Genomic DNA, 11510 nt, shown 5'->3' on the forward strand with positions numbered 1-11510 from the left:
TCGGGTCCGCGGGCGTCGGGTCCGCGCGCGTCGGGTCCGCGGGCGTCGGGTCCGCGGGCGTCGGAGCGGCGCGCCCCGAGGCGTGGATTCAGGCCGCACCTCGATCTCTCCCCGCCGGCCGGGAACCAGGCGCGCGGGGTCCTCTGCGGCTCGGAGTGACGGACACGGTCCTCGGCGGCCCAGGGGGAGCCCAGGACCCGGCGCGGAAGGACGGAACCGCGGACAGCCAGATCCAGACCTTCCGCCACCCGCGCACGGCGCGCTCGGACGCTGGGCATCGGCCGCTCGCCGCTGTAACGGAGCACAGCTCGAGGTCAGACAGGTGGGACTTGGAGAGCTTCAGTGATTTCTACTAGAACAGACTCGAGGGGCGCCTGGGGGCTCCGCGGGTTAAAGCCTCTGCCTTCGGCTGCGGTCATGATCTCAGGGTCCTGGGATCGAGCCCCGCATCGGGCTCTCTGCTCCGTAGGGAGCCTGCTTCCCCCTCCCCGTCTGTCTGTCTGTCTCTCTGCCTACTTGTGATCTCTCTCTCCCTGTCAAATAAATGAATAAATAAAATCTTTAAAAAAAAAAAAAAAAAAAGACTTGAATTTCAACCAACTGTTCCCACCACTGGCTACATGGCTTTGGGCAAAACCAGACAAACTTCCATCTCTACCAGGCAGAGAAAGTCTTCCACAACGCCCTCAACTGACATCAGCCAGTTCTAGCAACTTCTGATGGAAGCGTGTTAAAATCTCCCAATGAGATTACAGATTGGTGAATTTTACCTTGTAATCATATTAATATTTGCATTCAATGTTTAAAGCCATATTGTTCGACATACAGAGGTTGGATATTTCTGGAAGATTATGCTTTAATCATGGTGTAATGGCCCTCCTTACGCCAAATGCTCCTTTCTTAGCTTTTAAGTCTCATTTTTTTACTTACTAAAATTGTGAGGATAAAGTGGACCTTTGGGTCCACTAAACAGTGGGATTCTGAGGAGGAAATGAAATAATAAATGGAAAGTGAGTATTCCTCGTAGTAAGAAAGGACAACATGTGAATTTTCTCTGAGCACTTTATAATTCGACCCTCACAGACAAGCCGAGGAGGCATTTAACAGAACCTCCGGGTTACCGGACACGTGCGGGCTCTGAGGGGACACACGCGGCCGGGCAGCAGGACCGCAGCACCGTGTCTCCTCCGTCCTGTGCACAAGGCGCTCTCTGCTCGGAACTCGGCACGTGTGTTTGCACAGACACACGCCGTACATCCTCGAGTCAGCGCTCATCTCCAGGCACAAGTCCGGTCCCCGCATTTCCACAGGAACACGCAGGAGCGGCCTGCTGCCCCCGAATCATACTGACAGACATCACCTAAAGGAACAAGTGCTTCTTCCCTTTCATGTCTTTCTGCAATTCAAACTTCAGCAACAGCTCAGAAACACTGAGGTTTCTCCGAGTTACACGAGAAACAATGCCTTGAGATAGTGAAAATACACGTATCTTAGAAGAGAAGCTGACACGGGAGCACGATGCAGGTATTAGCCATAATGATGACCGCAGCAGTGGACATGACGGCAAAATTCAGCAACATACACAGGCCACATAAGAAACTATGACCTCCGTTACCACACCCAGACAACCAATCTTAAGGGATAGGGAAACTGTTTGCATCTATTTATGTATTTATTTGACAGAGAGAGACACAGCGAGAGAGAGAGAACACAAGCAGGGGGAGTGGGAGGGGGAGAAGTAGGCTCCCCACTAAGCAGGGAGCCCGATGCGGGGCTTGATCCCAGGACCCAGGGATCATGACCTGAGCCGAAGGCAGACGCTTAACGACTGAGCCACCCAGGCACCCTCTGTTTGGATATTTTTAGCAAAAATGTATATGACAAATAAAATCTACTCTCAAAGAAAAAAACCACAGGGGTACCTGGGTGGTTCAGTGGGTTAAGCCCCTGCCTTTAGCTCAGGTCATGGTCTCTGCTGAGCAGGGAGCCTGCTTCCCCTTCTCCCTCTGCCTACTTGTGATCTCTGTCAAATAAATAAATAAAGTCTTTAAAATAGAAAAGGAAAAAAAAACACAAATTATGTACGACTATCTTCGGACAAGAAACATGTAAGCCCCATTGGAAAGAAAGGGAAACAACCAATGGGGACTGTAAAAAGAGGCTTCATACGCGCACAATCTGGTCTTGCTCTGGGATAGGAAGACTTCCCAGTGAAATAATTCAGCCCCAAATTATTTGTATCTTTAGTTGACTCCAACCATAATCTCAAAAAGGTTTTCTTTAAGAAGCAATTCTAAAGTTCATCTGGAAGAAAAAATGTTCAGGAAGAGCTTGGACACTTTTAGAAATACACAGTAACTGGGGCACCTGGGCGGCTTACCAGGTTAAGCGACTGTCTCTTCATGTTGGCTCAGGCTGTGATCTCAAGAGTCAGGCTCTGCTCTGCACTCAGCAGGGAGTCTGCTGGAAGATTCTCCCTCTTCCCCTCCCCCAACACACATGCACACTCCCAAATAACATAAATCTGTTTTAAAAATTACAAAATAATGAATGTGAACAGGTCCACATAATTTTAACGGGTACAAATAATTAAAAACTTTTGACACTGTCTCCATAAGACATGCAAATGCATGAAGCATTACAGCTCAAATTTGGAATTTAGCAGACAATAAATGTGGCATTTCTTTTTTTTTTTTTTAAGATGTTATTTATTTGAGACCGTGCACACAAGCAGGGGGAGGGGCAGAAGGAGAGGGAGAAGCAGACTCCCCCCAAACGGGAAACCTGATGCGGGACTCAATCCCGGGACCCTGGGATGAAGACCTGAGCTGAAAGCAAACGCTTAATGGACAGAGCCCCCCAAGGCACCCCAAATGTGGCATTTCAAAGCCATGAGTAAAACTGGCTTGTTTAATGAACAGAAGTGATTAACATTTAAAAGAAAATAAGGCTCTCACAACAAACTAATTCCATATGGATTTTCATTTAAACCACAATAATGCCTTAAGAAAACAGAGGTGAGGCACCCTGAAGTTCATAGCAGCAATGTCCACAATAGCCAAACTGTGGAAAGAACCTAGATGTCCATCAGCAGATGAGTGGGTAAAGACGATGTGATATACACACAATGGAATACTACGCACCCATCAAAAAAAAAAACCCAGGAAATCTTGCCATTTGCAATGACATATATTATGCTGAGTGAAATTACGTCAATCAGAGAAAGACAATTATCATGTGATCTCAATGATATGTAGAATCTGAGAAACAAGACAGAGAATCACAGGGGAAGAGAGAAGAAAATGAAACAGGACGAAATCCAAAAAGGGAGACATACCACAAGAGACCCTTGTTAGCAAACAAACTGAGGGGTGCTGGAGGGGAGAGGGGTATGACAGATGGGGGGCTGGGGGATGGACACAGGGGAGGGCATGTGTTTTGGGGACCGCTGGGTATTATGTTAAGACTGATGAATCAAGGGTGCCTGGGTGGCTCAGTGGGTTAAAGCCTCTGCCTTCTGCTCAGGTCATGATCTCTGGGTCCTGGGTCAATCCCTGCATCAGGCTCTCTGCTCAGCAGGGAGCCTGCTTCCCCCTCTCTCTCTGCCTGCCTCTCTGCCTGCTTGTGATCTCTGTCTGTCAAATAAATAAATAAAATCTTAAAAAAAAAAAAAAAGACTGATGAATCACTGACCTGTACCCCTGAAACAAATAATACATTATATGTTAATTAAAAAGGCGGGGGAGGGCGCCTGGGTGGCTCAGTCAGTTGTGCATCTGCCTTGGGCTCAGGTCATGATCCCAGTGTCCTGGGATCGAGTCCCACATCGGCTCCTTGCTCGGCAGGGAGCCTGCTTCTCCCTCTGCCTCTAGCCTGCCACTCTGTCTGCCTGTGCTTGTGCTCTGTATCTCTCTCTCTCTAACAAATAAATAAAATTAAAAAAAAAAAAAAACCACCACAGTATTTGTGTAATTTGCGGGAAAATTTCCCTATACATAATACAAAGTCAAAAACAATAATTAAAAGAAAAACAGTCAATAAATTAAACTATTAAAATATGTAGGAGCACCTGTGTGGCTCAGTGGGTTACAATGATCTCAGGGTCCTGGGATCCATCAGGGAGCCTGCCTCCCCCTCTCTCTGCCTGCCTCTCTGCCTGCTTGTGATCTCTGTCAAATAAATAAAAATTTTTTAAAATCTTAAAAAAAAAAAGGTTGGGGCACCTGGGTGGCTCAGTGGGTTAAGCCTCTGCCTTCGGCTCAGGTCATGATCTCAGGGTCCTGGGATCGAGCCCCACATTGGGCTCTCTGCTAGGTGGAGAGCCTGCTTCTCTCTCTCTGTGCCTGCCTCTCTGCCTACTTGTGATCTCTCTCTATCAAATAAATAAATAAAATCTTAAAAAAAAAAAAGGAAAAACCTTTTTGTGGTTGGAAAAAAAAGTCAAATCCACACAACCGCCCGCTGTATACACACACTGCAAACCAGGAAAATATACGACAACAAATGTCATTTGCTTTGCATTATACTTTCACTTCATTTCACATAATAAACATTCTGGCACTGTGACAAATAAAACTATGTTTAATTCACGGTGTCATTTTAAAATTTACTTTGTAATTGTTGTCAAAAGTTACTCAGTGAAGTTTACTTAGGTTTCAACGAAAACTTACCAAGAGTAGAAAACTCATCATATCAAAATGACGTGGACTTAAGGGGCACCTGCGGGGACAGTGAGTTAAGCATCCAACTCGCCTTCGGCTCAGGTCACGATCTTGGGATCCTGGGACTGAGCCCTGAGTTAGGCACGCTCAGTGGGGTGTCTGCTTGAGTCTCTCTCTCCTTCTCCCCCTGTGCCTTCCCCACTCCCTCTCAAAGGAAAAAAACCAGGGGTAGACTTGGTATAGAAAACACGTGGAGTTGAGAATTTCAAGTGAACAAGTGTGACAAGCCCTCAGTGTGGTGGTATTATTTCTAACGACATTTGTTATTCAGAAAAATGTAGACTCAATCTCACTCTGAATTTAAACAAATACATTTCTGAAAATTGAAAGTTTTTTTTTTTTTTTAGATTATTTATTTATCTATTTGACAGAGAGATTACATGTAGGCAGAGAGGCAGGCAGAGAGAGAGAGGAGGAATCAGGCTCCCTGCTGAGCAGAGAACCCGATGTGGGACTCGATCCCAGGACTCTGGGATCATGACCTGAGCCGAAGGCAGCGGCTTAAACCACTGAGCCACCCAGGCACCCTGAAAATTGAAAGTTTTTGACAAGTTTTTCCTGAGCTGTTTTATATGGCTCCCATGTGTCCTCTCGGCAAACGGAAGCCTAAACCCTTCTCTGCACAACTGGCCCAATTTAACCAGACCGCTAGTGTTGTATACCTTGGCAGCTTCCTGCGTACCACGCAGCTCTCCCTGTGACAGCTCTCACGTGTGTCTCCAGAATGAAGGGACAATCGTCACCATCGCGTAGTTCCACTTAGCATCAGGTTCTGAAGGAATTTCAGGGGGAAAGTAGAGAATAATAAAAAATAACATTTATTATTTACTATGACAGATGTATTATACATCATACTGTTTGTTGTTTTGTTTTTTTTTTAAAGATTTTATTTATTTATTTGACAGACAGAGATCACAAGGAGGCAGAGAGGCAGGCAGAGAGAGAGGAGGAAGCAGGCTCCCTGCTGAGCAGAGAGCCCGATGCGGGACTCGATCCCAGGACCCTGAGATCATGACCTGAGCCGAAGGCAGCGGCTTAACCCACTGAGCCACCCAGGCGCCCTGTTTGTTGTTTTTTTAATGATTATTTATTTGACAGAGACACAGAGAGAAGGAACGCAAGCACGGGGAGTGGGAAAGGAAGAAGCAGACTTCCCGACGAGCAGGGAGTCCAAAAGGGGGCTCGGTCCCAGGACCCTGAGATCATGACATGAGCGGAAGGCAGATGCTTAACCCACTGAGCCACCCAGGCGCCCTGTTTGGGAGTTTTTTCTTAATGCATCCAGTACCCATTATAGAAAGTCCTAAGGCTCAGAGGTTCAGCAACTTGCCCAACATAGATGACATACCTATGAAGTGGCAGATCCAGCCCACTGGCCCCACTCGGTGTCCCCGAAGGCCTGCAGTCACAGCCCTTCAACAAAAGTGGGGGGTGAGGGTGGGCAAAGGCCCCATTCCAACACTGGTGCCACCCAGTCCCCTGTGCAGAGATAACGCCACCACCGCAAACTAAGAATAAACACAAAAGAAAGGAGGGCACTCGGATGGCTCAGCTGATTAAGTAAGTGCCCGACTCCCGCTCCCGGCTCAGGTCTGGATCTCAGGGTCATGGATTCAAGCCCCGCACTGGGCTCCACACTGGATGTGGAGCCCATCTAAAAACAAACCAAAACCAAACCAAACCAAAGGAAGGTAAGTTCTCAGGGACCAGCTGAAAAAACTGCCCCCACGGAACAAAACAGACGACCTTAACACAAGATATCTGTAATATATCCTAATGGCTTCAAACAGCATACTCCCAATTTTGTTTCGTTAAAGAAATATACATAAGATGTACTAAAATTATACATACGTCAACTGAGTACAAGAAATGTATCAAAACATTAACTGTGACTGTCTCCTGTTGATGGGATCACGAAAGATTTTCATTTGAGTCTATTTATCTAGTCGCTCTAAACTGACAACGAACACATTTTAAATTCATAAAAGAAGGGGCGTCTGGGTGGCTCAGTGGGTTAAGCCTCTGCCTTCAGCGTGGGTCATGATCTCTGCTCATTGGGGAGCCTGCTTCCCCTTCTCTCTGCCTGCCTCTCTGCCTACCTGTGATCTCTCTCTGTATCACATAAATAAATAAAAATCTTTAAAAAATAAAAAGGGCTGTTTCTGCGCGTGCGAGCAGCGGCCGCGGCGGGTCCCGGCAGGTGAGGGGCGCGCCGGCTCCTGGGCAGCCCCCGGGACGCGGCCTCGGACCGGAGCCGCTGCGGTTGAGTCCCACACAGAGGAGCTCTCTCATGGGAGTGACTTCCTGGGTCTTCGTGCAGCCACAGAGGATAAACCGTCTGTCTGGGGCTCTTTGAAACAGCGGACCAGGCCTTTGTTAATCAACCTGAGCAAGAGGAGGGTGAAAAAGAACCGGAACAAGCCCCTAGACCTACAGGCACGGCGTTCCCTGGACCGCCGCCTCAGCCTCTCTGTCCCCGACCTCTTAGAGGCTGAGGCCTTGGCCCCAGAGGGCAGGCCGTACTCTGGGCCCCAGTCATCGTACACCTCGGTGCCCAGCAGCCTGTCAACGGCGGGGATCTTGCCCAAGAGCAGCAGTAGCTCCTTGAAACAGTCTGAGGAGGAATTGGACTGGAGCCAGGAAGAAGCCGGCTACCTCCGTGTGGTGGAAACGGACTCCGAGGAGCCTATGCCTCTCCCGCCGAGGACAGGAGGCCTTCCAGCAATGGCATCCTGGATCTGCTGCAGAAGACGCCGGCTGGAGACGGGCCCTGGAAGAGCCAGAGAAGCTGTGCGAAGTGGCGATCTGAATGCTTCTCTGACATCCCAACAATGTGAAGAACAATCTATGTTTGGGGAAGCCAGTGATGGCTTGAGTAACCTGCCCAGTCCTTTTGCCTACCTCTTCACCATCCACCTGAAGGAAGGCCGGAACCTGGTCATCCGGGACCGCTGTGGGCAAAGTGAGAGGGCAACTGTGTCCTCGAAGCTGGCTGGCCTCCCCATCCCCCAGTGCAACTGCTGTGCTCTGGTTGTCAGGCAACTGTTTACCTTAGAGGTAGAGCGTCCCCAAGGTTCTGAGCCTTCAGTTGAGACCCAGAGAACACAGGCCTTTGGAGGCAGAGCTAGGGAGCTCTCCACAGCCGTGGATGGCCTCCTGCCTGCCATAGATCCATTTCCACTTGGTCCTAGACCACCTGTGCGGTCCTCCGCTGGTGATTTCTGAACGCTGGAGACACGTTTCAGGTCTCCGTGGATTTCCCTGGGAGATCCTGGTATAAACTGTGATACTGGTTTTGCCAGTGAAGAAACAACACATTTTGAGAAGGGTGGAGCTGTCAGGCGAAAGGTGTTTCGCCCCCGCTGAAGTCTGTGGGAAAGGCACTGAGAATATGGAACCGCTGACACAAGCTGATGATGCCCGAGGTCTGCCCGGGGCGGAGGCCAGTCTTCCCACCTTAAAAACCTCGTACTTATCAGCAATAAATACAAACCACTGTAGGCTGTCTCTTCAGAATACTGTTGACTTTCTGAAAAAGTTACTGAAGGGCCAGCCTCCTAAATCGTCTCAAGAGACTGGTGACAGACCCATCTTCAAAGCCTCAGAGAAGAATGGAGAAGAGCTTTGGAAGAAAACCCTGGGTGATTTGAATGGAAACCCTCCTGATCTACAGAGTGCAGAACGGCTCGCCCAAGAAACTGCGAGATGGAAGCAGAGACTCCAAGAAATGGAGCAGGAGAAAGAAAGGCTAGAACAGTCAAACGCAGGATTCCAGCAGGCCCTGAACGAGAAAGTCAGCCAGTTAGTACCGGTGGGTGAAAACCTGCTGAAGACCTTCCCCGGGCCCACTCACCTTGGAGATCATTTGGGTCATGTCAACTGTGAGGTCGAGGAAAAGAGGGAAACAGAAAATGACGATGGCCCCATCCACGGGTCAGAGGGTGATCTGAAGGGTGTCACTGATGATGCTGATTCCAACGTGTCCCTTCAAAGTGCTGAAGGGAAAAAGCAGGAACTAGCCAGACAATTGCAGGAAGGAAAGCAAATGAATGAGGAGCTTATGGGACAAATAACAGATCTTCAAGCCAAGGAGGCCTCTTTGCAGCGTGAAAATTCACAGCTTGAAGAGGAGATTCAGCAGCTGAAACAGAAGCTTCAAACTCTGCCTAAATTATATCAAGAATGCATCAGCCCCGTTGAGAGAAAATGGTCTGAGGCAGAAGAGCAGTGCGCAGACATTAAGTGGAATATTTCCTGCACACGTAGAAACATCAAGGCCATGTCTCAGACTCGAGACTTCTACAGGGAGATCGCTGAAGACACCAGGAGAGAATTGGAGGAAAATAGCTTGCACTATCAAAAGGGGATCCTCTTCCATGCAAAGAGAGCTCAGGAAAGCTGGATGGCAGCTGTGCTGACCGAGAGAAGCCTCAAGAAGCTAAAGAAAGAAAGTGATCACAACAGGCAAATGTTCCAGCTTTTCCCAAGTGGCCCTTTTACTCCTGCTCCTCCACCAGCTGCCCACAGAGGCCCAGAAGTGTCAGAGAACCCCTGGATCATCAGCACCCCCAGGAAGGAGAAGAGCCAGGACTTGAGGGCCCAGGCAGCTGGGCCACACCACCAGGGACCCCTGCGGATTTGACTGAGCTCACCGCAGGCCCGTCCTGAACTCCCACAACCACAGTATAACATCTGCATGTGTTTTCTGTCTTTAAAGTTATTTGGACTTAGGGCGCCTGGGTGGCTCAGTGGGTGAAGCCTCTGCCTTCGGCTCAGGTCATGATCTCAGGGTCCTGGGTTTGAGCCCCGCATCGGGCTCTCTGCTCAGCGGGGAGCCTGCTTCCTCCTCTCTCTCTGCCTGCCTCTCTGCCTGCTTGTGATCTCTGTCAAATAAATAAATAAAATCTTAAAAAAAAAAAAGTTATTTGGACTTATCTCTTTTTAGTTTAGGTATTATTTAGATAGATAGTTAGATAGTTATTTGATAGTACAATTGCTTTTATTCAAGTAGATTTAGCATTATAGTTTCCAGATAGTATTTTTCTGTTAAAGTGTCATTCCCTGTAATTCTTACAGATGGATTATTTTCACCAGACCCTCTAGAACTAGAAAATTTTAAAGATTTAAGTTAAAGATCTCCAGTTACTTTAATAATTATCAAAATTTGGCATGGATACAAACATTTAAAATAATCAACATTATTTTTTAAGAACATTTTTCTATGGCATGAACATTTTTGTGTGCTGTTTTCATACGCAAAAGCTTGTATTAGAAATCTGCACAAGTAAATTAGTATCTATCTGAATAAATTTTGATTTGAAAAACTAGGGAAAAGAAAACCCTAAACAACAATTCCCTATTCCAACTTCATAAAATTTTGATTAGACTAACCTTAAATTCATAAATTATCTTAGCAGAGTTTAAAGTACAATTTTTTCTCCTTTTGTTAACTTAAAAAATTTTTTTCCTTTTGTTTAAGATATTGTTTGCTAAATGTTTAGACATTTCTCAATTTTATGTAGAGAAAATAAAAGTTTTTCAGTGATGGCAAGCAAACAGACCTCCCCCAGGTGGTTTACAAGGCACTTTTAGTCAGTTTGGCGGTAATGGAGTAATAGAACAGTAAAGAAAGCTGCCAATTTTTAGAACAATTTTAAAGAGAGAAAGAAAGAAATGATGTTCACACAATTTGTACAATATGCAAGATAAACGTAGCTCGTGTATACACAGGAGAATTGCCCAACGTATCAGACAGATGCTCGGCTCCCCGGAGCTGTGGAAGCAGAAAGCAGAGGGACACTCCCAGATGCTAACAACAGGGGGAGCTGTGCCCACCCTTGGGCCTGCCCGGAGGGAGGAGGGGCACGTGCTGCCGCCAGGGCCCAGGGCAGGCAGATTTAGTGCCAGGCCACCACAATAACGCAAATGTCACCATAAAGCACGTAATTCAATAATTAATATTTTTCTGGAAATCATTTTTTTCACGTTTCCCAGTGCATATAAAAGGTGTTTATCCCACGACACTGCAGTCTTGTGAGTGTGCAATAGCATTATCTCCAAAAAAATAAAAATTAAGCCTTGTCTAAAAAATAAAAATAAAAAAATGCCTTACTTATTAAAAAAAACATCTTTTTTTTAAAAGATTTTATTTTACTTATTTTATCTGACAGAGGTCACAAGCAGGCAGAGAGGGGGAAGCAGGCTCTCCACGGAGCAGGGAGCCCGGTGCGGGGCTCGATCCCAGGACCCAGGGGTCATGACCTGAGCCGCAGGCAGCGGCTTTAACCCACTGAGCCGCCCAGGCGCCCCCAAAACTTATCTTTTGAAATGTAAAGCGCTTAACCCGAGAACACAGCTCAGTTCACCTCCACACATTTGAAACAAACAACAAATCATTAAAATGACTAAGAGCGTTACTGACCGCGGGAAGCACCGCAACTGGGAGAAAGAAGGGAAAGACGGAAGGAAGGAAGGAAAAAGGGATCCTTTCCTGGCACTCCCGCATTTTCAGGAGAGAACCGTGAGCCCCAGAAACCGGGAGCGGACGGTCCGAAGGGCACAGGCGGCCACACGCAGACAGACCGTCGAGCCTCAGCTGCTGCCAAAAACCACTGGGTTATTTTTTCCTCTGGTTTTGGGGGTTTTGTTCTAGTCGAGAAGCCTTTAAAAACAGCTGTACTGATGAGAGGCAGAGCTGGCCTGGTGAGGCCGAACCGGGGGGACGGGAGGTCACCGGACAGCAGGAGCCCAGACCGTCTGCGCGGCCAAGGCGATGGGTGGAGGCGGAGG

At 47.6% G+C, this 11510-nt stretch overlaps 1 long non-coding RNA gene and 1 pseudogene across 1 annotated transcript; one reads left to right on the plus strand and one right to left on the minus strand.

Annotated features, from left to right (window-relative positions):
- Positions 1-6: 6 nt before the first annotated feature.
- On the minus strand, positions 7-6460 carry LOC132023037 (uncharacterized). Its single transcript, XR_009405836.1, has 3 exons — positions 6070-6460; positions 5384-5493; positions 7-291 (listed from the first exon to the last, which is right to left on the minus strand). It is a non-coding gene; the product is annotated as an uncharacterized LOC132023037 (long non-coding RNA).
- Positions 6461-6881: 421 nt separating this feature from the next.
- On the plus strand, positions 6882-8563 carry LOC132023034 (multiple C2 and transmembrane domain-containing protein 2-like; annotated as a pseudogene).
- Positions 8564-11510: the final 2947 nt, after the last annotated feature.

The sequence above is a fragment of the Mustela nigripes genome, chromosome 8 (assembly GCF_022355385.1).
Source record: "Mustela nigripes isolate SB6536 chromosome 8, MUSNIG.SB6536, whole genome shotgun sequence".
Lineage (NCBI taxonomy): Eukaryota > Metazoa > Chordata > Mammalia > Carnivora > Mustelidae > Mustela > Mustela nigripes.